Raw genomic sequence first — 25,747 nt, 5'->3', positions numbered from 1 at the left:
GTATCATCCTAAAAATTTATATATATGGTATTAACCTGCAATACTAGATTGATGCATACAATAATGCTTGTAGCAATCACTGCTTCAACTGGCCAAAAAAATAACTTACAGAGAACAAGAATAATTTGATCTTGTGCTACTACAACTCTGATCTCCTTCCTGAACCTTTGAACCTTCCTCTACTCTCTAGTTACTCAGATATTCCTTTTTATGCTCTTGCTAACTAACTAATTGAATGAGCATATTTTCCTTTTTACCTATCTCAAAAAAAACTTTCCCTCTAATTTTTGGATTTGAACACACGTACCTACATTCAATGTTTCTGATTGGTGTGCAAGATGTCAGGGTAATAGGTGGGTGTTTAGTCATATTTTTACAATTCAAAACCCCAAAGGTTTTAAGTTTATTCATATTGTTAAAAATTTGCATGACTACCAATCCACAAGTTATTAAATTGAATCAGAGCTTGTCATAAGCTACCTAGCAAATTCAGAGGTTTGAATTTCCATGAGAAAGTGGAGAATGTTTAAACAAGGAAAAAATGCTGGTAAGTGTTCTGTAACACCCTAGCAAGGGATCCAAAAGAATTAATCTAAAGTTTTACTAAGTTTTTCAAACAATTTTTTAAAAAGAAAAATACAAAGAATAATAACATATACGTCAATCATAAAGTAGCAGAAGTAATAACATGCAATCATACAGAAACAACATAACATATTACATTCCTTAAGGATCCCAAGATGTAGATTCACATTTAAATTTAATTAATACTAAGTCTAACAAATACCACATCCACATGAAACAATAATTTAAAATCCCAAAGTCCATTTAAATAATATACATTTGTTCTGAATGCCACTTGGCAATAAAATTTGAAATGCTTAATCATCCAATGTACATGTCACAGGGTATGGAAGGCTAAAAGAATATACATTTATAAAAATAGATTACATCATCCCTTTTGGATCCATGAAACAAAGTAAAATACAATAACTGAAATCATCAATCATAAAGATATAATCATCCATCATAATACACAAAGATAAAATGAAAGGAAATATAGACAAAGAACTCTAGCCATGGAAACAACAGATTGATCTCAACGGTAAAAGTAAAAAGAACTACCAGCCAACTACGTGGTAACCCAAAAAGGCCCACTCCACCCATGGTGAGGAGATAGTATCATGTCCCAAACATGATATGAATTCAAATATCAAAAGTGATCTCTAAGTCTAAGAAATCCTAAAAGTAATCTAACTCAAAGGTTTTAAAATAAATTGACATCTAGACCAAGAGGCACACAAAGACACGTAGGAAATCTACTATTTAGGAGAGCAAGTGTGATCGCATGAATCATGCTAGAGTTACCCTGGCAGTCTCTCAGGACCGTGTCCCCCCTAGTGATCCCTATGCGACTCTATTATCCTCTCGTACTAACAAGGCATATTAATGATGCATGGTAGCAACCAAGCGTTCTCTCTACTCACATCCTAGTTTGTACTAGCACTCAAGGAATGGGTGAGAGCATATAAAGGCTCTTATTAGTTTCATTTTATTCCCATTTAGTGTAGTTTTTTCATAGTGTTTTCATTTATTAAACAACTTACAATGGGTTACCCTAGCAGCCACTTAGGGCCTTGACCTACATTGCAAGCCACTTCCCAACATTACGTATAGATAACCTCTCTTAGGCTCATAAAATCACAAATAAAAGAATCATATAAAATCACGTCAGTCCTATACAAGTGATTGGAAAGCATCAAATGATAATTCATAATAACACATCAGTTATCTATGAGCAACAAGAAAGCATTCCAAGAAAAATTGAGTGAAGACTCAAAATGGTTAAGTGAAATATCTCATAACATGACATCATCAAGAAAAAATCATATTAAACACTTTAGTCCTATAAAAGTGATTGGAAAGCAATCCAAATACAATTGATTGAAGACTCAAAATGGTTATATCAGATAGGTCACACCTTTCACCTTAGTTTTATAAGAAAATACTAGAATGTAGTTAGAATCAATAGATCAATACACATCATAGAGCATACTAGACACATTACTATGGTTGAGTATAAATGATCAAAATCAAATCATCATAACATCACAAACAAAGAACTCCCAAGCCTCTAGTAACATCCTAAGACTAGTCAACACTCTAGTCAACCCAAACTCAAAACTCAGACAACACATAGAAAATAGAGTGTGGGTTCAATAGTTTGATTTGATTTTGAAAAAATATAGTAGAGTTAAATGTAAGGTTTCAATTTCTAGTTTAACCTAAGTTTTAAGAAGACAAAATTCACAGTTTACTGTTACAAATTAACTCGTTCTTGTATTTAAATAATTGCACAATTACCCTAATTTGGTTTTTAAGTCCATTGATCCAAATTACCTAAGGGTAATTATTTATTTAAAATATTAAAAATAATCCCCATTAATTTTAAATAAAATAATTAACAATTTCATTCAAATTAGATTTATTAATTATAATTAAATAATCTAAGACTCCACTGGACGTCAGATAAGAGCCTACAATGCAACGGTAAATTGTGAACCTCTTATCAGGGAAGTCTTGAATTTGAATATACTCGAGACTAACAAATAATAATAATTAATCTAACAATAATAATAAATAATATAGGATTTGGTCGATTACCTATTAAAAAAAAACTCCACTAGACATCTTAATAATTATTAAAAATGAATAATTAAAAATGCTATTAATAACTTCATTTAATAATTAAATTAATAACTAAAAATTTATAAATAAAAATTATTAAATAATAATAAAATTAAAATTAAAACTAATTAATAAATATTATTAGCTAATAATAAAATTAAAATTAAAACTTATTAATAAATATTTTTAATTAATAATAAAATTAATATTAAAATTTATTAATAAAATTATTAAATAATAATAAAATTTATATTAATTTTTGTATAAAAATAAAATTTACAATAACCCCTGCGTCCGTCAACTTTGATGGTTATAGCAGACCTGCTGTTGTGGTAGTAGATGTACTTGTTGTCCATGACAGTAGACCTTCCATGCAGCCTTTAAGTGGATGTTGGTAGCTTGTGCTACCATGTGGCCCCTTAATAGTCACCCGAAGTCCTTACTGCCACATGGAGAGGGGGCCTGTGGGGAATTCCCCACCCTTGCCCCAATTTATATATATATATATATATATTTCTAAATGATTTTTTTAATTTTGATTTTATTCCATATTAAAAATAAAACCGTTTCCCCCTCTACAATTTCATTTTACTAAAATGTAATAATATTAATGGTAATTAGGATAATGTTAAAGTTATAGATGGAATAATTAAATTTTATATATATATATATCTGTGTGTGTGTGTGTGTGTGTGTGTTCAAGATGTAGACCAATGCTATTGGTGGAATCTATGTTGCTTCGTAGCATATCTTGACTATTGTACGAAACATGTTTTTTTCTTTTACTTGATGATAGCAAAAAGAGCCACCCCAATAAAATCTGCAATGGATTACCCACATTAGCATGATGTGGAGTATAAGGGAGGTTGATAGGTTGTGTATAGTACCTATCCTTTGTCCATTAAGATTACCCATGTGGATGGGGTAGAAGTATCATTATTATGATTGTGCTAATTAACATTATTTGTATATAGTACTGATATTGATATTATAAGTGAGAATATCATATATGTAAGATTGAGAATTAAAATGTGAATCATAATAGTAATGATAGATATATATTTGTTGTTAGTAATATATATGATCTAAACTACTAACATTCTTATTTGAATTATAAGTATTGGTGCCTTGATCTTTTCCTTCAAGAATGTTAGTGCAGGAAAAAAAAGGAGTAGATACATTATATGATTAAGTCAAACTTTGGTGATTTTGATCGTACTTATATGTTCAATAATATAAAAGTGGGAATCTTACATTGTAAGGGGAAATGATAACCAATGTTCTATTAATGATAACCAATTTTATATTCCCATTTTAGCAGTCCTTATATGGGATCAGAAAAGATGTACTCAAATTGTTTGACAAATTCTTACATGGGGGTATTTCTTGATTTGATGCATATGGACCTTCATTGGAGCAACTTATATTATTATTACAGATAAGGATTTATTATCCTCAGGTATTGCATGTATCTATTCAATGTAGTCTCTCTCTCATTTTGTATTTCTATAATTACTATAAAGAGATATTTACCTTGGTCTTTTCTTTTGTCTCTTAAGATGTTCTTGTAAGAAAAGAAGATTGGTACATTAGGCATGCTACCAAATCTTATGATAGTAGCTTCAAAGAAGCTATGATGTAGGATTCATAAATCATCTGATGATTAGGTTGGATAATGTGAGTTTCTTGAAGGAAATATCCAGTTCATTAGAGACAGCCTTGGAGAAAGAGAGGGAGAAAAATATAGAATTTCTTAAATCAAAATTTTGATGATATTGGTTCAGAAGGAGTAGACCTTGTTGATGGATTCAACACTAATTAGAAACTATAATAGCTAAAGGACTATGATTCATGAGATAAAGTCTCATATATGTAGGCTGGAAGGTGTTATGCTATCAAGATACCTGTTGAACTAGGGAAACATGGCATGACTTGCTTCCAAGAGGTTAGAAGGATGATAATGGATTTAGAGGAACTTTGACACTTCATCAAAAACAACCTCGTGCTAAGAGGCTAGAAAAAGTTGATATCAAAGTAAGAGGGAGAAACCTCATTCTCTGATATGTTTTATGGTGAATGTTGTGATAACGCCACATGATAGTATTCATGGAGACTTCATGTGAACTTTTTATGTCATAGATGTATGAGCCTATCGCCTGTGTACATCATGAAGAAGTGATGACTTCTAAATTATTATCACTTGTATCAGGAGAAGTTGTTGTAGAGTGATATCCTAACAATAACTTGTAACATGATTCATTTTTGTGAAATTGTTTCATGTAAAGGATTTATCTTATAAATCAACAACTAGGCATTTGATATCATTAATTTGGTTATCTACAAGTTTCTTGTATAGATATATTTTCGGTATTTGGTGAATATCTTGCCTTGATATTCTAATAGGCCATTACCACATTGAGTACTTGGTGGGTATCATTTAGTTGATGTTCTGATAGGCCATTAATCAGAGTTTTTGGTGAATATCATTTGATTCATATTTTTATAGGCCAATGCTCATGTTACCAAATATGATATCAAATAGAAATTGGCAAATATCCTATATTGATATTCTAATAGGCCAACACTTATATGATATCATATACTAGAAATGTTCTGATCAAAGATTTCCTATATGTATTATTTCTGAAATATTACCTATGGTGTAATATCTTTGTGTTTTATCCTTCTTCATTAAGAGGGAGTGTTAATGGGTGAACCCACACTAATGGGTTCCACTTTAATGGAACGAAGAAACTTAAAAAAGTTTTCCAAATCGCGAATTTGGCTAGTTAGATTTAGTTTGACACGTTCGCGCGAACATATATGACATGTTCACATGAACATAATATGTAGATATGTTCACACAAACATATTAATGCCTAAATTGTTAGGTTTGTGTGAACATATCTACATATTATGTTCAAGTGAACATATGACAAGTGAATTTTCAGCACTTAAAACCACCTCTTTAACTTTTTCCATTTCATTTTTATGGCGACTACTATTGACTCACGGGTTCATGCGAACATACGATTTTTACTACCCCCACTAGCATCTCCTGTCGCTTTCATTCGGATTCTTCATTGTTGAGTATGTCGAAATATTATTAATTCAATGTTTTAAATATTTTTAAAGCATTTTTTAATGTTTTCAATGCCTTTTTTAAGCATATTTAAATGTTATTTATGTTTTCAACGATTTTGAAAGCATATCTAAATGTTAATTTAAATTTTTTATTGTTTATTTATATTAATTTAGAAAATAGTAAAATATTATATAGAAAATATTAGAAAACATTAGGGAAAATAATAGAAAATTTATAATATAAAATTTAGGAAAAACATTAGAAACATTAGAAAACAAACTTTGAAAAAACATTAGATTTTTTGAAAAAACATTACAAAAAATTAGAAAATTTAGAAAATAAATTTACAAAAAATATTACAAAAACATTAGAGAATTTATAATCAAATATAAAATTTAGAAAAAAAAACAATAAACACAAATTAGAAAATTTATAAAAAAATATTAGCAAATTTAGGAAAAAAACATTACAAAAATATTAGAAAATTTTAATTAAAATTACAAAAACATTAGAAAAATTAAAATTTAATAAAAAAATTAGAAAAAAAATTTAGAAAAAAAAAAATTTAAACAATAGAAAATTTAGAAAAACTATTAAAAAAATTAGAAAATTTAGAAAAAAATATTTTAAAAAATTAGAAAATAAATTTAGAAAAACTTTAGAAAAAACATTAGACAAAAATTAAAAAATTTGTAATTTAATATAAAATTTAGAAAAAAAAAATTATAAAAAAAATTTTAAAAAACATTAGAAAATTTAGAATTTAATATAAAATTTAGAAAATAAATTTAGAAAAAACATTACAACAACATTAGAAAATTTATATTTTAATATAAATTTTAGAAAACAAATTTAGAAAAAAATTAGAAAAACATTTAAAAACTTATAATAATATAAATTTTAGAAAACAAATTTAAAAAAATATTAGAAAAAAAATTAGAAAAACATTAGAAAAATATTTTAAAAACTATTTTAAAAAATTAGAAATATATATGTTAATGTTTAATATCTAGACATGTATGTTTTCGATATTAATGTTTATATATATATATATATATATATATATATATATATATATATATATATATATATGTATGTATGTCAAATTCTCCTTAATATTTTAATCTTAGAAGTTTAATTAAATGACATATCTTAAGGGTCTAGATCCTAAATTGTACATGTAACAATATAGATTAGAATGTATTATTATTTATTTTGAACATAGATGTACATGTATATTTGTTCATGGTTAAAAGTAGATGTATGTACTTGTTTTTAATAAATTCATATTTTTATATGTATAATTTGTGTGTGTGTGTGTGTGTGAGTGAATGAGTGAGTGTGTGTGTGTGTGTGTGGGTGCGTGCGTGCGTGCATGCGTGTGTGCGTGCACGTGTGTGTGTAAACTATTGATCTTAATTTATCTTATAACTAAGTGTAAAATTAACTATATTTAATGACACATGTCTTAACCTAGGAGATCCTAAATTATATATTTATAAGAATGTAGATTAAAATGTATATTTTATTTCATAAATGTACATGTAAATATGTTCATGTTAACATAGACGTGCAAACATGTATGTGTCCAATATCCATGTTTAAATGTGTAATTATTTTTAATGTCTTAATAATTAGAGTATATAATTAGTTATATAATTTTCAATGTCCATATCTTCATATATAAGAATGTCAATTAATTTGCATATAGGTATGAATATAACATACATGTGTACATACATAAGAACATATAATTTAGAACATGTATGACGTAAATAATACATGTTAGAATATTTAATTATTAAAAGTTTTAATTATAATCTAACATAACCTGATTAGAATATATACAAACATAAACAATGTTCATCACGTATATTTGAACATGTAAAGATCTTATATATTACTTAAATTTTAACTCTTAAACCTTAATGTTAAAAAATAGGACCTTAAATACTAAACATGGTCATAATCCAAACTGCAAAACCATAAATTTCATAAATTATAACCCCTAATCTTAGATGCTTAACCATAACTCCTAAATTTCAAATCTTAGATGATCCCTAATACAAATCCTTACCCTGAAACTATAAATTTCATAAATTAGAACCCCTAACCTTAGATGAACCCTAATACAAATCCTAACCCTCTAGCCATGCTGAACTAACAATGATGTAAACCCATACCCTAACCCTCTTTAAACCATACTACTAACAATGATACACACCCATGTTTAACCTCTACATCTAACCCTTTAATAATAATCATTTAAACCATAAATGTTAAACCATGAGCCTAAATAGTAAACCCTAATCTTTGTACACTAATCTATCTTAAAATGTTAGATTTAAATGCTAAATTGTAATTCTAAAGAAATACTTAGACTTTAATGTCTTAATCTAAGTATATAATTAACTATATAATATAATTCAATGTCATGTCTTAAGGGGAGATCCTAAATTATACGTATACAAGAATGTACATTAATTTTCATATCTACCTAGTGTAGAACCAGAATCAGTATGCAAAGAACATTAACAAATGAAGTAAACATTCACAAACCAAAAACTAAATTCACATATATGCTTAGAATAAGAAAGAAAATAAGAAGTGCAAAACCTCACAAGAGAAAACACTCCATGCTTTCTTGATTCTGTAGATGTGTCCTTTTGCTGTGGATGTATGCTCAAGATGCTCAAAAGCTGCTTCAATGGAGATGGGTAATGGCAAATTGGTAGCTTTGTGAGCTCTCAATTTGGCATTATAAGGGCATGGTTGATGGCTTTGGTTCTCAAAATAGCATGGTAAATTTAGCTCAAAGATTGTTGATGGAATGGCTTGGGATGGGATTCAATTTATAGGCTAAGGGGTAGAGGGATGGAGGGCTTAGATGCAAGGATGGATGAAGGCTTAAGGAGGGCTAGGATGCACTCAAAGGAGAGCACATGGATTGTGCTTGTTTAGCACCAATGGGAAGGTGACACTTGTCACAAGGAGGATGAGTGTGAGAGGGTAGGGTTAAGGGTTGGTTAAAGTCATGATGAGTGGGGTTGAGTATGTAAGAGGGATGTAAGAGGAATGAGTGTGGAAGAGGGAAGAGTGTGTAAGATGGATGTAAGAGTCATGAGTGGGTTTGTAAGAGTCTTTATGTTTTGTAAGAGAACTCATGACTTAGTGGTTGGTTTTTTTGAGGGAAGACTTTAGTTTGGATTAGGAAAGTCTTAAACTTGTTTAAGGAATGTGACAACATTAGGGGGTGGATTAGGCTTGGGTTTAGGATTAGATTAGGGATGTTAGAGATGTGCAAGTGGATGGCATTAATGAGGGTGGGTGAGTTAGTGGCTAAGCTTGGTTAGCATGGGTGGATGGGGTGGATTAGGCTAAATGGAGGATTAGAGATAGGTTAGGGGTTTTTGAATTTGAGGATTTCATTTATCAAATAGATTTATTTAATAAATGGGGATTTTTGAAATTAGATAGAAGAATAGGATTTAATTGATAAATAATAGATTATTTGATTTATCAATTAGGACTATAGATGATTAATTAAATTAATCAACTAGGGGATGACAAAGGATTAATTAAATAGAAATTTAATTAATAATGCCTTTTTAGATAACTAAAATAGGATTACTAAAATAGTGTAATCAAATTTAGGTGTCTACACCTAGTACATGAATATATAACATACATGTACGTCCAAACTGCAACCCTAACCTAACCAAACCCTAACCCTAACCATTATCTAAACGCTAACTAGGTAACCTTGATCTTAAAATTTAATTTCAAAACCCACTTCATTATAAATGATAATAAATATCTCTAAATGATAATCTTCAACCAAATCATAATCTTCATATGCTAAGTTCCCTTATCCTAAGTTCTTAACTATGGACCTTTACACTAAAACCCTATTTCAAAACCTAATTGAGGCCTAACTTAAAATTAAAACAAGTTGACCCTAATCCTAAATTGTTAAAAATTACATTTGAGATAAATGCACATACATTTAAACACATGTATGTTACATGAAGTATGATCCTTGTTTTACATGAACTTGAAACCTAAACATTGAAACATTATCCTTTAAGAGTAATATAAATAATTTATCACCCTTTAATTGAATTCTAGCTAATAATAACATTAACCTAATTTGCACCTTATCATACTTGCTAGTTACCTTAACTCTAACCTTAATTTTCCTTACATCATAAAATTAATTAAAATAATATATATCTATATTTTATGGTCCTAACGATAATATAATCTATATGATTATGAGAAACCTTTTCCCAAGCAGGATACGTCTTTAAATCATGGGAATGGTACAATTTCAAATGCACACTTGAGTCAATAACCCCAATCAAAATCATTCAAATTCCATTTGAAAAACTTAACAAATACCTGCCAAAATGTAAAACCTCAGAAAGGCTAATGTGATCAAATCCCTATTATTGGAATGAACTCCTAGATATCAACTAACCTCCCCAAATCATAACTTGAATCGATGACTTAAAAAAAATTTCATTTACACCCAATTTAAAAAACACAAAAGAAACTTCAAAACCCTAAATCTTCTTGAAGGCTAATGTGATCAAACTTAAATAACAATGCAATGGAAAATAGCTCTTACCTTCCTTGTTTGTGACTCCTCATTCTCTGAAGATAGGATCACCACTAGAATATCCTTGACCATTGATGACTCTTGTTACATGAAATTTTTTCTAGGGAGTGAAAAAGGAGAACCCATTTCATTTTGCATATTCCCGAATGAACTTGAAATTTCTCAAGTAGGCTAGATTGATCATCAACAAAAAGAGATATTAAATACCTTGACTCTCCTAAGATATATAAGATCTTTACATGTTCAAATATACATGATGTACATTCTTTATGTTTGTATATATTATAATAAGTTATGTTAAAGATTATAATTAACTTTTATTAATTAAATGTTGTAACATGTATTCTAAGTTAGGTCATACATGTGTTCTAAGTTATATGTTCTTATATATGTACATGTGTATGTTATATTCTTACCTATATGCAAATTAATCTAAGTCCATGTGTTATAGATTATCTAGGTCCATGATGTGTGATGTATGTTCAATTACATACATGTGTATAATTTTTAATTTTAAAAATAAAAAATTGTGTGTATAGTAGGCATTTGAGTGAGCTTCATACATTTCTACAGATCTATGGCTTCACATGATTAGTTTGATGCGACTCTTGGTGTTGCACCTGATGTAGTTCCTGCTGTGGCTCCTACTGTAGCATAGGTTGGTGTAGCACCTAATGTAGTTCCTGCTGAGGTCCCTATTGCAACTCCTCATGTAGCTTGTCATGTTTCTCATGGTGGGGCTCGTGTTGTAGCTTATGGTGTACCTCGATGTAGGGCTCATCATGTAGCTCATGTTCTAGCTCCCGATACGGCTCCAGGTGGTGGAGGTCCTGTCGTGGCTCCTGGTGTAGCTCCTATTCTAGGTTAGGTTGCACCTACAGCTCCTGTTGGAGGTCTTGCTGCACCACCTCCATGCATCAATATTGATGCTCTATTTGCATTTTCAGACCAGGAGATTGCTAGATTACAACACTCTATATCAACCTCTGATGATGGTCTTTATAGAGACATATGTACTATGATATGTAGGAGTTTATAAGATTTGACAGCTAGGTTTCGAGCTCACCATTCATTACAATATTAGCTTCCATATCTATTGAGCTTGGGGCTGAGGTTTCAGGAGATGCATCTTTCAATGAAATCAAGAGGGTAGCCCCCAAAGACGTCATCAATAGAGAGCTCTTTTCAGAGTATGAGCACGGGGTAAGGTGAGAGGTTATAAAGTCACATGATGTACAGACCCTATTATTGCTAGCATGATCTATCCATGATTTTTAGTAGAACATGGTCGTTATCCTAATAATAACCAGATACCCCTTTATTTTGCACAATAGTTGCAAACTGAGTTTTGTATAGGGCTCAATGTCAACTACTTGGATATTCTTGATTATTGCGAAAAGGGGCATGGTAGGATCGCAGATCATGACCAGTACGGTAGTGCACATCATCTGCCACTTGTAGATATTCGATAGTTTGTTGGACAAAGGATGCCTCCTATGACTCCTACACATGTTCCTATTGTAGATAGAGTCATCATTGCTTCCCAAAGGGGAGCAATTGACACTGTTGGGCACATTGCATCTGCAGTGGCTAGTATCACATCAGATTCTATTGATCATTATCTTCATAGTTAGTGTTCTCATCCACTTGGTCGACCATCTTCATAGGCATCTAGTAGCACTTCAGGCGCCTCCTCTGATAATCCATATAGAGCTGTTGGGCTCCCATTTCCATGTGATATTCATGGTATTTCATGACAACAGAGATATATGGATGTGGTACTGTATTTTTTGGAGGATATGTTGCATATTGTTAGATATATTTTTGATACATAAGGGATTCTGCTACACATAGTGATGGATGTTGTTAGACCACATCAGAGCCCTGACATGGTTCCAACGACACAGGCTGCCACACCAGTGATAGATGATACACATGTGCGTAGCTCACAACATTTAGTACTAGGCTCATGACACTCTATAAAGGACTCGAGCATATGAGTTGGAGATGTCCATATCATAGCTGAGGGTCTTGATGAGTTTGGTGAGCAGTTGTAAGGCCTATCTGTGATTGATGCTAGTTCAAGCCTAGGTGTTTCATCATACATGGACTTGTTGTTCGGACATGGTAGCACTAATTCTACACCATTACCCACCTGGTTACATAGTCCACTTCACTCAAATTTACTAGCATTTTGACATGGTGCCGAGGGAGGTTTAGTAGGTGTTAGAGTTTTAGGCTCAGGTGCATTGGTAGATGATACAATGGAGTCTACTGATCATCCTCCACCTTTGAAGACCCAGGTACATATAAAATTTATTTTTAATTTTAAATATATATGAAATTAAAAAATATGTTCCTTTATTAAAAAATTCAGTTCAGATATATATCTAGAATATTTAATTTGACCTTTAACTCATAATAAATCATGCAGGCATAGATCGCTGAGCACATGGTTACTATTACCACATTTTTGTTTTCCCCACCAAGTTTCAAAATTCAAATGTTACTCACCGAACAGCTAGTTCCCTATGTTATGTTTTGCGACCCACAAAATTCTCTGCCATCAGATCAAGGCAGATCAACGAATGGCGCCATCGCACTATGGGGAAGTTGCACAATTTTTACATTAGCGACATCACATCCAATTGATGCGTGTCTAGTGGGTCTAGTAGCAGGCAATTAGTTCAATGGTCAAAAAAGTTTCTATGACACCGTAGGCGCTATGTCGCTATCGCACGTTCACCGGAAAATCTACATAGTGCCATAGCACCTAGTTGATATGTGGCCGCTCTGTGGGGTCGAGTCTTGGGCTTGCCAAGTTGGTGTTTCAAAGGCCAATTAGGAGATGCCAGGTGTATGATTCAGAGCACAGTTGGTTCACGGGATCAACGATTAGCAGAAGGAAGGATGTGCAAAGTACGAGATGGTCCTGACCGTCAGATTGAACTTGATCTATGATGGGGCCATCGCACTATGGAAAAACTGCATGAGGTTTATAATAGCAACATAGCATCTGGAGGACACGTGTACTCGTGGGTCTGAAGATGTCAGGGAGGATCTGTCAGACAGTTCAACGTGGCCAATTCCTATTCATCGATGCACTGAGGGGCAGTATCCATCTTGTTTGCCATCGAATCAAGGTAGATCAATGGATGACACCACGTCGCCATGGTGAAGTTGCATGATCTTTACCATAGCAACATGGCACCCTTTCGCCACGTGTCAGCAGGGCCTGGTTACAAAAGGGTAAGTTGATCAGTATCGTCAGGTGTTATTCAAGTATGGTGCAGTTGCTGATGTGGTGCCAGATACGATGGGCTAGGGGTAAGAACAACACGGGTATGATGAGTCTTCACAATCGCCTGATCAGAGTAGATCAATAGAAGGCGTTGTCTCGCTTATCAAAAGTTGCACGACGGATACCATGGCTACATAGTGCCCTATTGACGCGTGTCTCATTGGTCCAGTCAAGGCTGGCAGTTACCGGCTGGCGGTTATGGTTAATAATAACATTTCAAAGGTGGTGAGGTTAGTTAAGTAAAGGCAATCGACCATGGGAAGACTCCCCAGGTGGCAAAATGAAGAGAGATGATTGGCTCGCATTGCCCAGCTGGCTCGTATAGTCTGTTTGACTTTCTTTGACCCTGTTGATTCATGAACCAGGAAGTAAATGTAATCAATTTTATCCTACGATCCAATCTTCATGATCAATTTGACCTACCTGAAATGAATGCGGGGCAAAAAAGAACACTCCACTATCTCAGTCGATCCATCTACTATTCATTGGTGTCGCTTCTATCTACTCGAGGCATTTCTTAGTGGAATATCAAATTTTTACTCAAAACCACCAGATCTTTGATCAAATTTTTAGGACGAGAAGTTATTACCAATAGTTGAGCAGTTAATGCAGAGCAAATGTCCTCAGTTATGCCTGAACTATAAAGGCAATTTTGTAATCTTTTCCAAGGGTAGAATCTTTCTGATTTCTCTGATATTGCTCTGCAACTCTCAGTGTAACATTCCCTGTGCCTATGAACTGAATGATTCTCTATTTTATCTCCTTCAGCCATTAATGTGTATGTGCATCCCTTTTGCCTCTCATTGGTGTATTGTTGAGATCTGTAGCCTACATACTGTATCTATTTTTTTCCTATTGGGTAATATATGAGTGAGATTCCTCTTTCCTTGTATTATTCAGTTTGGTTTCCTGATAAGCATGTGGTTATTAGATCAAAACAAGTCTGTATGTGTATATCCTTAGTCTCATTCTAGTTCAGTAGTGCATATATGGGCAGAAATGGGTCTGAACACTCTATTTTGGTACATTACCTCCATAGTTTAGGTAGGGTAGAGTTGTTTTTTGCATCTCCTTCTTCCCCTTTTCCTTCCAAGAGTAGTTAGGTGCACCTTGATAGTAAGAGGAAGTCAGCCTTCTCCGGAGACTCAACCTCACAGTTCAAGTCCCATAGCTTGGAGGTTCTTTCCATATTTCACTAGGTTGTCCTCGTGCATAGGCCTTGGACAAGGGTACAAACCTAAGTGACAACAAATATTGGCATGCCTGGTGGGACTACAACAACAAGATAAAACAAAAATTTAAAGTCCACTAGTGTCAAAGAAGAAAAATTTTCAGAGATTAATGTTGGAGAGGTAGTGTTGGCTTCAGTATTCAAGCCTGTAAGAGGTTGATTCTTCAAGTACTTGGTGATTTTGAACATCAACAAATCTAGTTCCAGGCCAAAGTTGTAGTGATTCTGCCCAAAGCTGAAACAAGGGTGTCTTTTAGAGGTAAATTTCAATATCAAGAGCTTTCTCTTTCAAATCCTAGAAGAAGGAGGGCTAGAACTTCATTATCACCTGTTAGGGGTGTAATAACAGTTAATATACCTGTAAGGTCTGTCTCTACTCCTCCTACTACTCGAACTTAGCCTAGATTTCCATCAACACTCACCAATAGAACACTTGTCTACATGGCACAACCAAGAGTTCATGCCTTTGCCACCTTTAATGGTGGAAGTCCTCTATTGTTAGCCCAAAGACATGATATACCAGTATCTGTACTAAAGAGTATACCTAATTTTATTGGTGAAACTTCCATCTCCCCTTTAGAGCATATCCAAGAAGTAGCAAATGTCTGTAATATCCATGGTATTACAGAGGATGATGTTTCTATCAGACTTCTAGCCTCATCTTTAAAAGGAAAAGCATTACAGTGGTATAGAGGCTTAGCTCATGATTCTATAACTAATTGGGATGAACTATGAGCAGGATTATGCAAACATTTTGAGGATAGAAGTGACTATCTGTCACTTTTAGAACAACTAACTACAATAAAAAGAGCCCCCCATGAATGTATGACTGATTTTAATTATAGATTCCAAAAGACATGGGATAGAATACCTACTATAGTGAAACCTACCCCTGGTAATTCCTTCTTGCATTACCTTAGAGCTTTTAATAGTGATATTGCCACTACAATCAAAATTATGGGAGGAGATACCTTGCCTAATGCTTATGAGATAGCCATAAAAACTGAGAACATCCTGATACAAGGAGGAAAGTTGGCTTTAAGGCCCCCTATTCCTTTCTTTCTTGATGTTCCCAACCACCAACCAGCAATAGCCCCTCTTCCTACAACTTCTACATCACAAGCCCTTACTCCAGTTCCCCAAGCTTCCACATCCTCAAATGGGATAGATGAACTCAAAGAAATGCTCCAAGGTCTAGTGCTAAATACAGATAAAAGAGAGAACACCCTGGATAAAAAATTGCAAGAGCAGGGGATGGAGTTAAAGGACCAAGGGAAGAGATTAGAGGATAGTTTTTCTCTAATACAAAAAATAAGTAACAAGGTGGTGGCCTTAGAAAGGTAGCAAGCTCAAAGTGGCAAGCCTCCCCAATTGCAATATCAAGCTCCAAGTGGTCGTAGGCCTCCTAATCAGTGGAATAGCTCTTTCGATTAGAGTAAGAAAAATAGTCATGCCTCTGCTTCAAGCTCAAATCAAAAAAAAGCTATAGTCCCTCAAAATAACTTGGCCCAAGATCAAGATTTATGCCCTTCTTGCAACTATTCTTATACCTATTACATATGCTAGAAGGCAGAAGCTTATATGGCCCTAACTATCCAGAACTCATAGCAAAGCAATCATAAAAAGGGGATCATCCCAAGGAGGCCTCATATATTCAAGGACGTGATGATTGCTCTTTCATGAATCATCAGGTTGGGGAGCATTGTAATGTAAACCAGGATTTTTTTGCTCATAACACAAGAAGCAAGAAGAGAGCTATGGAACATGCTGCCCGTCCTTCTCCTAAGTAGGCCTCAACTTCAAGTGCTACACCTCATGCACATGCAGCAAATGAACAAACAAATACTTCACAACAGCAAAAGCAGGATTCTAGAAAGAAGGATGCAAGTGATCCTTTTGTTGCTCCATCTCAACCTCTTATAAGTGCAGCTCCCAAAGTTTCTACCAAAGTTCCTAATACACCTTTCAGTGTGGTAGAGCAAATGAAGAAGACCAATGTGAATATTTCGATGTGGGATGATGTTGCCACCATACCAATGTAGAAGAGGTTGCTGCAGCAGGAATTAAGGAAGATTGTACCCAAGGATCAGCCATCTACCATGGAGAATGCCACAAGTCTAGTACAACAAGTAGGGGAGGTGGAGACAAATAAAAAGGTTAGACCTCCTCCATTCTATTTTTCTCTGATTATAGGAGGCAAATTAGTCCACAATTGCATCATAGATTCAGGGGCTAGTAGCTTAGTAATGCCTATGTGTGTTGCTGATGCTTTAGGAATGAAATATGAGCCCATTGTTAGGGATGTGTTACAATTAGATGGTAGTACTATCAAAACTGTAGGTATGCTTAGGAATGTGGAGATGGCCCTACATGCATGCCCTGGTTGCACTGCGATTCAAGACATATCTGTTGCTGAAGTCAAGCCCTATTTTGCTATTTGTCTTTCAAGGGATTTCACTACTCAAATTGGTGGATTCATATCTGCTGATTGTTCATATATGTCATTTAAGACCAGATATGGAGCCAATGCCTCAATTAGAGAAGAACCTCAAGCCCTTCATCACACTAAATCCTACACCCCCAATTTCATCAATATGAATTGCCCTATTCTAGAGATGGATGAAAATGACATAGTAAATGAGCTTGTCACTTCCATAGTAGAGATTCTTGATTTCTTCTTAGATGAGTGGGCAAATGCATATTAGTTTGAGCCTATGTCAGAGACTCTTGAGATAGGCCTTAGTACATATTGCATAATAGAGAAAGATGCCCGAGTTCCTGATCTTGTTGGGACTAATGATGATATAAATGGAATATAGAGTATGTATTTTGATGGTTCAAGGAATAGAAATGAATCAAGGGCTGGTGTTATGCTGATCTCTCCTGCACAAATAAGATACTACTTCTCATTTAGGCTCCAATTCAATTGCACCAGTAATGTGGCCGAGTATGAATCTTTGATTCAAGGTCTCTTACTTGCCCAAAAGAGAGGAATTCAAGCCTTGAAAGTATATGGAGATAGTGAGTTGGCAGTTAACCAAGTGAGAAATAAGAATATCACCAAAAATGGCCTACTCAAGTCTTACAAAGATAGAGTCTAGGATTTGCTTGAGGGCTTCAATGCATTCAATATTCAAAGCATTCCTAGGAAAGGAAATAAATATGTTGATAGACTTGCTGCAGTGGGTGCATCTTATGATGTACCAGGGAATATTGAGGAAGAAAAGAAGCAACAAATAAGGGTGTTAGTGAGGCCTACCATCCCTGACAACAACACTCATTGGCATGTGTTTGATTCTGATGAACAAATTGTGAGTTTCTTGCAGAATGAGGCAGAATTCTCAGATAGAAATCAGTCAAAACTACAAGATCAGTATGGTGATCAAATCATTCATCTCAATTCTAACAAGTTTCCCAAGGGTCTCATTACCTTGGAGAGTGTCTTTAATCCTGATGATCAAACAAGAGGCAAAGGGATGAATCTAGCTACATAAAAGGATGATTATGCCCCAGTTAAAATTGCTGATAGAAAATCTCTGAATATGGGGAAGGTATGTTCTGAAACTGAGCAAGAAAACTTCATTCAATTATGTCAAGAATTTAATGATGTATTTTCTTGGACATATGATGAATTAAAAGGATTTGATCCTAGTTTGTTTCAGCATACCATAGTTTTAATTGATAAGGCCAAACTAGTAAGACAAAAACAGAGACCAGTGAATCCTAAGATTGAGCCTCTAATGCGAAAAGAGCTATCCAAGTTGATAGTGGCCAATATAGTATTTCCTATCAAACGCTCATCATTGGTAGCTAACCGTGTCCTTGTAAGGAAGAAGAATGGAGAAATCAAATTGTGTGTGGACTTTAGGGATCTTAATCAGGCTTCTCTTAAAGATCACCATCCTCCCTTCAAAGGAACAAATCCTGTCTAAGGTCAGTGGGTCAAGGAGATTCTCTTTTCTTGATGAATTCTCTGGTTATAATTAAATGCTGGTTAAAGAATCTGACAGATATAAGACAACATTCACTACTATATGGGGCACCTATGCTTATTGCAAGATGCCATTTGGACTAACAAATGCAAGTGCCACATTTTAGAAGGCAATGGAGATGGCCTTCAAAAAATTGATTGACAAGTTTGTCTTAGTATACCTTGATGATATAACTATATATTCAAAGAATGTACAAAACCATTTTGGTCATCTAAGGTATGTATTTCTAAGATGTAGAGAGTTTGGGGTTTCCCTCAACCCAGCCAAGTGTGTCTTTTCTATAAGCCAAGGAAAACTATTGGGACACATTGTATCTGAGGATGGGCTAACCATTGATCCAGAAAGAACAAAGGCAATACTTGCCCTTCCTCTTCCTAAACACAAGAATGGGCTGCAAAGTTTCCTTGGTAGGATAAATTTTGTAAGAAGGTTTATTCCTAATATTTCTACCATGGTGAAACCTCTTACAGATATGCTTAAGAAAGATATGGTATTCTCATGGACCAAGGAGGGGCAGGAGAGTTTTGAAGAGATCAAGGCAGCCATAGCCTCAGCCCCTACTCTCATGAACCCAAATTTTGAGAAAGATTTCATCCTCTACACTTTAGGTGGTGAGTCAAGTATCTCTGCTGTCTTGACTCAAACAAATGGCAAGGATGAGGAGTAGCCCATAGCCTTCTTCAGTGAAGGGCTTAAGCAATATGAAGATAAGTATAGCTTTATTGAGAAGCAAGCCCTTGCAGTCATCAGAGCCTTGAATAAATTCAAGCACCTCTTATCCCAAAATAGGATCCATTTGTTGGTGCCCCATGCCAGCGTAAAAGATTTTTTGTTAAGCAAGGATATCAGTGAAAAGAGAGATGGATGGATCACTAGGGTAATGGAATATGATATTGATATTTAGATTACCAAGCAGGTAAGAGGGAGAGGATTATGCAAAGAAATGTTATCAGGTCAGGATTCTGATGAATAGGCTGCTATGGTATTAACAGAACAACAGGAAGTAAGAAATGTTGATGGTCCAAAGAGCTGGATAAATGATATGAAGAGCTTCTTATCAAGGGATGGATACCCTCAGGGATTGGATAGAGGTAAAAGAAGACAATATAGACTACAGCCCATTCCCTATGTTGTAATTGATGGTATCCTATTCAGGAGGGATTTTAATGGGACCCTATTGAGATGCATTGAAAAGGATCAGGCTGAAAGGATGATTAAAGAACTTCATGATGGCCCTGATGGCAGCCATTTCTCTACAAGAACAATTACCATGAAGATCATGATGGTTGGTTATTATTGGTCATCTCTATTCCATGATTGTTATAGGTTGTTAGGAACCTGTGTGTTCCTTCTGTTTATTTTGTTAGAGTAGAGTTGTTGGACGCATATGCTTTGTAAGTCGTCCCGTGAGTTTATTTTATTATCCCACATGCATAGGTAGTATTACTTTTCTAGATCGTACCCAGTATATAAGAATAGGTTGAGGCCCTTGATGGGTACGGACGAATTTATTGTATTGAGCTTGCTCAAAGGAGGTTACCCCCTCGAAGTGGCCTGCGATCAGTAGATTTATTCTGAGTTCTGCTATCACTTTGTATTCTGTTATTTCGAGCATTCTCACGATATTGCTATAAGGAGGTTCTTCTCATCTGGTATCAGAGCACTCTCTTGGGCTCGCTGGGTGGAAATTACATCAAATTTTTTTCTGTCGTGGCCTTCAGGTTCCTCTCACTTCTAATATCTCTTGTTATTGCAATAACTCTTTTCAGTTGTTCTGTCTGTTTCTGCTCATACTTCCGCAGAACGTCTGCAATATCATTTCGCATACTTCCTTCCTTAGCGACACAACCCCAAATTTTACATATCAAAGCCCTAAATCCCTCATTTATCTAATTTTAGGGTTTGCCCTATCTTTTTCACCTCTCATCCAATCGCCACCAAACTGAGCCACAAGATTCAATTCCTCATTTTGCTCCCTTATCCCTCTTGGACTGTTCGCCTCATTTCGCCTCCCTACCCTTGAAACCCTCATTTTTCTTTTTCCCTTGTCCCCAGATAGTCTCCCACCACCCGTCGAACACCCATTTCCTATATGAGTTTTACCCAAATCCAAGTTTGCCGTAACTAAAAAAGTTTTTGTTTCTCATCTTCTACCCATTTCAAAAAAAAAAAAAAAAAAAAAAAAAAAAAACCTTGTTTTATGGTTGTTACGCGTACAGGAGCAAAAATCATGGAAGAGGAAATTGCATCCCTCAAAACCAGACTTCAAGATCTGGATGACAAAATTCTGGGTCTTAACTTTCAGCAGTCAGCCATGAGCCGAAACCATTCATGAGATACTGGGTCCTCTTCTGGCAATTTCCGTGGACCAAAGCTTGATTTTCCACGCTTCGATGGTTCTGATCCGACTGGATGGATCTATAGGGCAGAGCAGTATTTCAGCTTGCATAATACTTTGGATAACCACAAAGTCTCCCTTGCATCTTTTCATTTGGAACATGAAGCTCTTCAATGGTTCCGTTGGTACATCAAGGCTAATGTAGGCCCAACGTGGAGCGAATTGTGCACCCTCATTTTGGAGCGCTTTGGCCCTAGTTCCTTTGATGATTTCACAGGAGCACTCACTAAACTGCGTCAAACAGGCACTGTAAGAGAATACCAGACAGAGTTTGAAAAATTAGCTAATCACACAGAGGGCTTGTCTGATGAATTCTTCCGTAGTTGTTTTGTCAGTGGTCTGAAGGATGCACTTCGCTCAGAAGTCAAAATGTTTCGACCTACTACAATGATGGAAGCCCTTGGGTTGGCTAAGTTAGCGGAAGACAAGATTAGTGCTCTACAACGCTCCAGATCTAATTTTGTTCCATTCAGAAATACAGGTTCTCACAACCCTCCAATCATACCAGCTCCCAGAACTACTCCGATCAAGCACTTGTCTGAAACAGAGATGCGAGTTAGGCGAGACAAAGGGCTTTGTTATAATTGTGATGAGAAATGGTCTCGGGGCCATAGATGTGTTCAGCAAAAGCTCTATCTCTTGGATGTGGATTCTCCACCGGAACTGGAAGAATATGTAGATGCTCAGGAAACAGTGGATGCTGAGGTTGAGCCTCACCAGCCTGAACCTCCTTCCCCAGAAGCTCCACCAGAGATATCTGTCCATGCTTTGGCAGGAGTCACTACTCCACAAACCATGCGGGTCCAGGGTTTCTTCAAGAAGATCCCTCTTACTATACTCATTGATTCTGGTAGCACTCATAACTTCATTGATCCACGCATAGCCAAACAGGCTGATTGCTTTATCCATCCCTGCTCTAGCTTTGAAGTCATGATTGCCAATGGGGGCACTTTACCTTGTAAAGGGAAATGTCGCAATGTGCGTCTCTCTATTGGAGATTATAACATGCGCTCTGACATGTTTGCCTTACCCTTAGGTGGCTGTGATGTGGTTTTGGGTGCCCAATGGTTACGCACTCTTGGCCCCATTCTCTGGGATTTTGCTGAACTTTGGATGCAGTTTTCAGCCGAGGGGCACCAACACACTTTGAAAGGCTTACAACCAGGGTCTCTCAGCATCATCAGTTCACACCGTATGGAAAAACTTCTTAAGAAGAATTCACATGGTGTCATCGCTCAGCTCCATTCCATTCAGATGCAGCCATCAGCAGTCTCTAGCACTCCTGCCGATCTCCAACACATTTTGGACAAGTATTCTGGTATATTTGCTGAACCTGTGGGATTACCTCCTTCTCATCCAGAGGACCACCGTATTCAGCTCCTTCCTGGCAGTGTTCCGCCCAACATCAGGCCCTACCGCTACCCATTTCATCAGAAGACCGAAATCGAGATACTTGTCCGTGACTTACTGAAGCAAGGTATTATTCGCCCTAGTACCAGTTCCTTTTCTTCTCCAGTTCTGCTTGTTCACAAAAAAGATGGGTCATGGCGACTCTGCATTGATTTCCGAGCACTTAATCATCTCACTATAAAGGACAAGTTTCCCATTCCAGTTGTTGATGAACTTCTTGATGAACTTCATGGGGCTCATTTTTTCTCCAAGTTAGATCTTCGTTCTGGGTATCATCAAATTCGGGTTAATGAGGAGGATATACCTAAAACTGCCTTCCGCACACATGATGGTCACTATGAATTTTTAGTCATGCCCTTTGGCCTCACGAATGCTCCTTCAACATTTCAGGCAGTGATGAATAACATATTTCGACCATACCTCCAGAAATTCATTCTGGTCTTCTTTGATGATATCCTCATATATAGCAAAACTTGGGCTGAGCATCTCCATCATCTGGAGCTTGTCTTGCAACTTCTCTCTGATCATCAACTCTGTGCAAAACTATCTAAATGTGTGTTTGGCCAGGAGGAAGTGGAGTATCTCGGGCATATTGTTGCACACCATGGAGTGCGGGTGGATCCTACAAAAATAGATGCCATGAAAACTTGGCCGCATCCTAAAACTCTCAAGAGCCTTCGAGGTTTTTTGGGGTTGACTGGCTACTACCGCAAGTTTGTCAAAGATTACGAGAAAATTGCAGCACCATTGACAGCTCTGTTAAAAAAGGATGCCTTCTCCTGGACCCCTGTTGCTGAGACTGCATTTGAACAACTGAAACAGGCTATGTGCAGTACACCTGTTCTCGCGATGCCAGATTTTTCCAAACCCTTCACTATTGAGAGTGATGCTTGCGGCAATGGATTGGGTGCTGTTCTCCTGCAAGATGACCATCCTATTGCGTTCACTAGCAAAGCCCTCTCTGGTAAGAATCTAGCCCTCTCTACTTATGAAAAAGAAATGATGGCTATTTTGCATGCTGTACAGAAGTGGCGGCCATACCTCTTAGGGAGTCATTTTTGCATCAAAACCGATCACCAAAGTCTGAAATACTTCCTGGAACAACGGGTATCCTCTCCTACACAACAAAAATGGGTTAGCAAACTCATGGGGTATGATTATGAGATCACCTACAAGAAGGGTAAGGAGAATATTGTGGCAGATGCTCTTTCTCGCACATTTGATAATCAAGCTTCCCTTTCCGCTATTTCTAAGCCCATTCCCAATTGGTTAGCGTCTGTTCAGCAGGGCTATGAAAGTGACTCTTCTTTATCTCAAATCATTCACCAGCTAGCCAATAATCCTTCTGCTATACCACATTACTCTTGGGATGGTGCTTCTCTTCGATACAAGGGTCGGCTAGTGCTTCCTCAGAACCCAGCTCTACATCAGGCTATTTTTTATGAACTCCATGCTTCTCCTTCAGCAGGGCACTCAGGCTTCCTCAAAACTTATGAGCGAGCAAGGAGAAACTTCTTTTGGAAAGGAATGAAACAGACGATTCAACAGATGGTGGCTGAATGTGATACTTGCCAACGCCACAAGGGTGAAACGACCCTCCTTCCTGGCTTGCTCGAACCATTGCCCATCCCTACACGGATTTGGACTGATATTTCTATGGATTTCATTGAAGGGCTTCCTAAATCCGGTGGCAAGACAGTGATCTTGGTTGTGGTTGATCGTCTCTCGAAATATAGTCATTTTTGTGCCCTCAGCCACCCCTATACTGCCTCCTCTGTTGCACAAATCTTCATGGACCAGATATTTCGTCTTCATGGACTCCCTTCTTCCATTGTCTCTGATCGTGATGCAACTTTTACCAGTCATTTTTGGACTGAACTGTTTCAGAAAACTGGCACCAAACTGAAGATGAGTTCGGGCTATCACCCACAAACTGATGGTCAAACGGAAATTGTCAATAAATGCTTGGAAACTTATCTTCGTTGCTTCACTTCCAAACAGCAACATCAGTGGGCCAAGTGGCTCCCTTTAGCTGAATGGTGGTACAATACCTCTTACCACACTGCCTCTAAAATGACTCCATATGAAGCAGTCTATGGTCAGGCACCTCCAGTGCTCCTTCCCTACACTCCCAACAGCTCACCAGTCCAGGCAGTTGACATAGTTCTCCGCAGCAGGGATCAGATTCTTTGTACCTTACAGGATAATCTTCACATGGCTCGTAATCGGATGAAACAGCAAGCAGATCAACACCGTTCTGAGCGCTCATTTCAAGTTGGGGATATGGTTTTTCTTCGTCTACAGCCATACAAACAATCCTCCCTAAAGCTGAAAGGGCGTCATAAGCTGGCCCCAAAATTTTATGGGCCTTATCAGGTTCTGCAGAAGATTGGTTCAGTTGCTTATAAACTGGAACTTCCTCCTTCTTCCCGCATTCATCCAGTTTTTCATGTTTCTTGTCTAAAGAAAGTTCTGGGTACCACTGTCAGAGCACAAACTACTCTCCCTGAAATGGATACGGAAGGATCCATTATCCTGGAGCCGGTGGCAATCATTGACCAGCGCACTCGCCAGCTTCGCTCTCGCTCCATCTCTGAGGTCTTGATTTAGTGGCATGGCATGCAACCAGAGGATGCTACCTGGGAACCCCTTCTTCAGATTCAACAACAATTTCCACACCTTAAGCTTTGAGGACAAAGCTTTTTTCTAAGGGAGAGGGGATGTTAGGAACCTGTGTGTTCCTTCTGTTTATTTTGTTAGAGTAGAGTTGTTGGACGCATATGCTTTGTAAGTCGTCCCGTGAGTTTATTTTATTATCCCACATGCATAGGTAGTATTACTTTTCTAGATCGTACCCAGTATATAAGAATAGGTTGAGGCCCTTGATGGGTACGGACGAATTTATTGTATTGAGCTTTCTCAAAGGAGGTTACCCCCTCGAAGTGGCCTGCGATCAGTAGATTTATTCTGAGTTCTGCTATCACTTTGTATTCTGTTATTTCGAGCATTCTCACGATATTG

General features: G+C 36.1%; 1 pseudogene; it reads left to right on the top strand.

Moving 5' to 3' along the window:
• Positions 1-541: 541 nt before the first annotated feature.
• Positions 542-25,747, top strand: part of LOC149528508 (DNA (cytosine-5)-methyltransferase DRM1 pseudogene) — a 31,123-nt pseudogene continuing 5,917 nt past the window's right edge.

This window comes from Cupressus sempervirens, chromosome 11 (assembly GCF_028749045.1).
Source record: "Cupressus sempervirens isolate cs-2001-9-10 chromosome 11, ASM2874904v1, whole genome shotgun sequence".
Taxonomy (NCBI): Eukaryota; Viridiplantae; Streptophyta; class Pinopsida; order Cupressales; family Cupressaceae; genus Cupressus; species Cupressus sempervirens.
The sequence above is the reverse complement of the archived record's forward strand: the minus strand, read 5'-3'. Positions and strand labels throughout refer to the sequence as shown.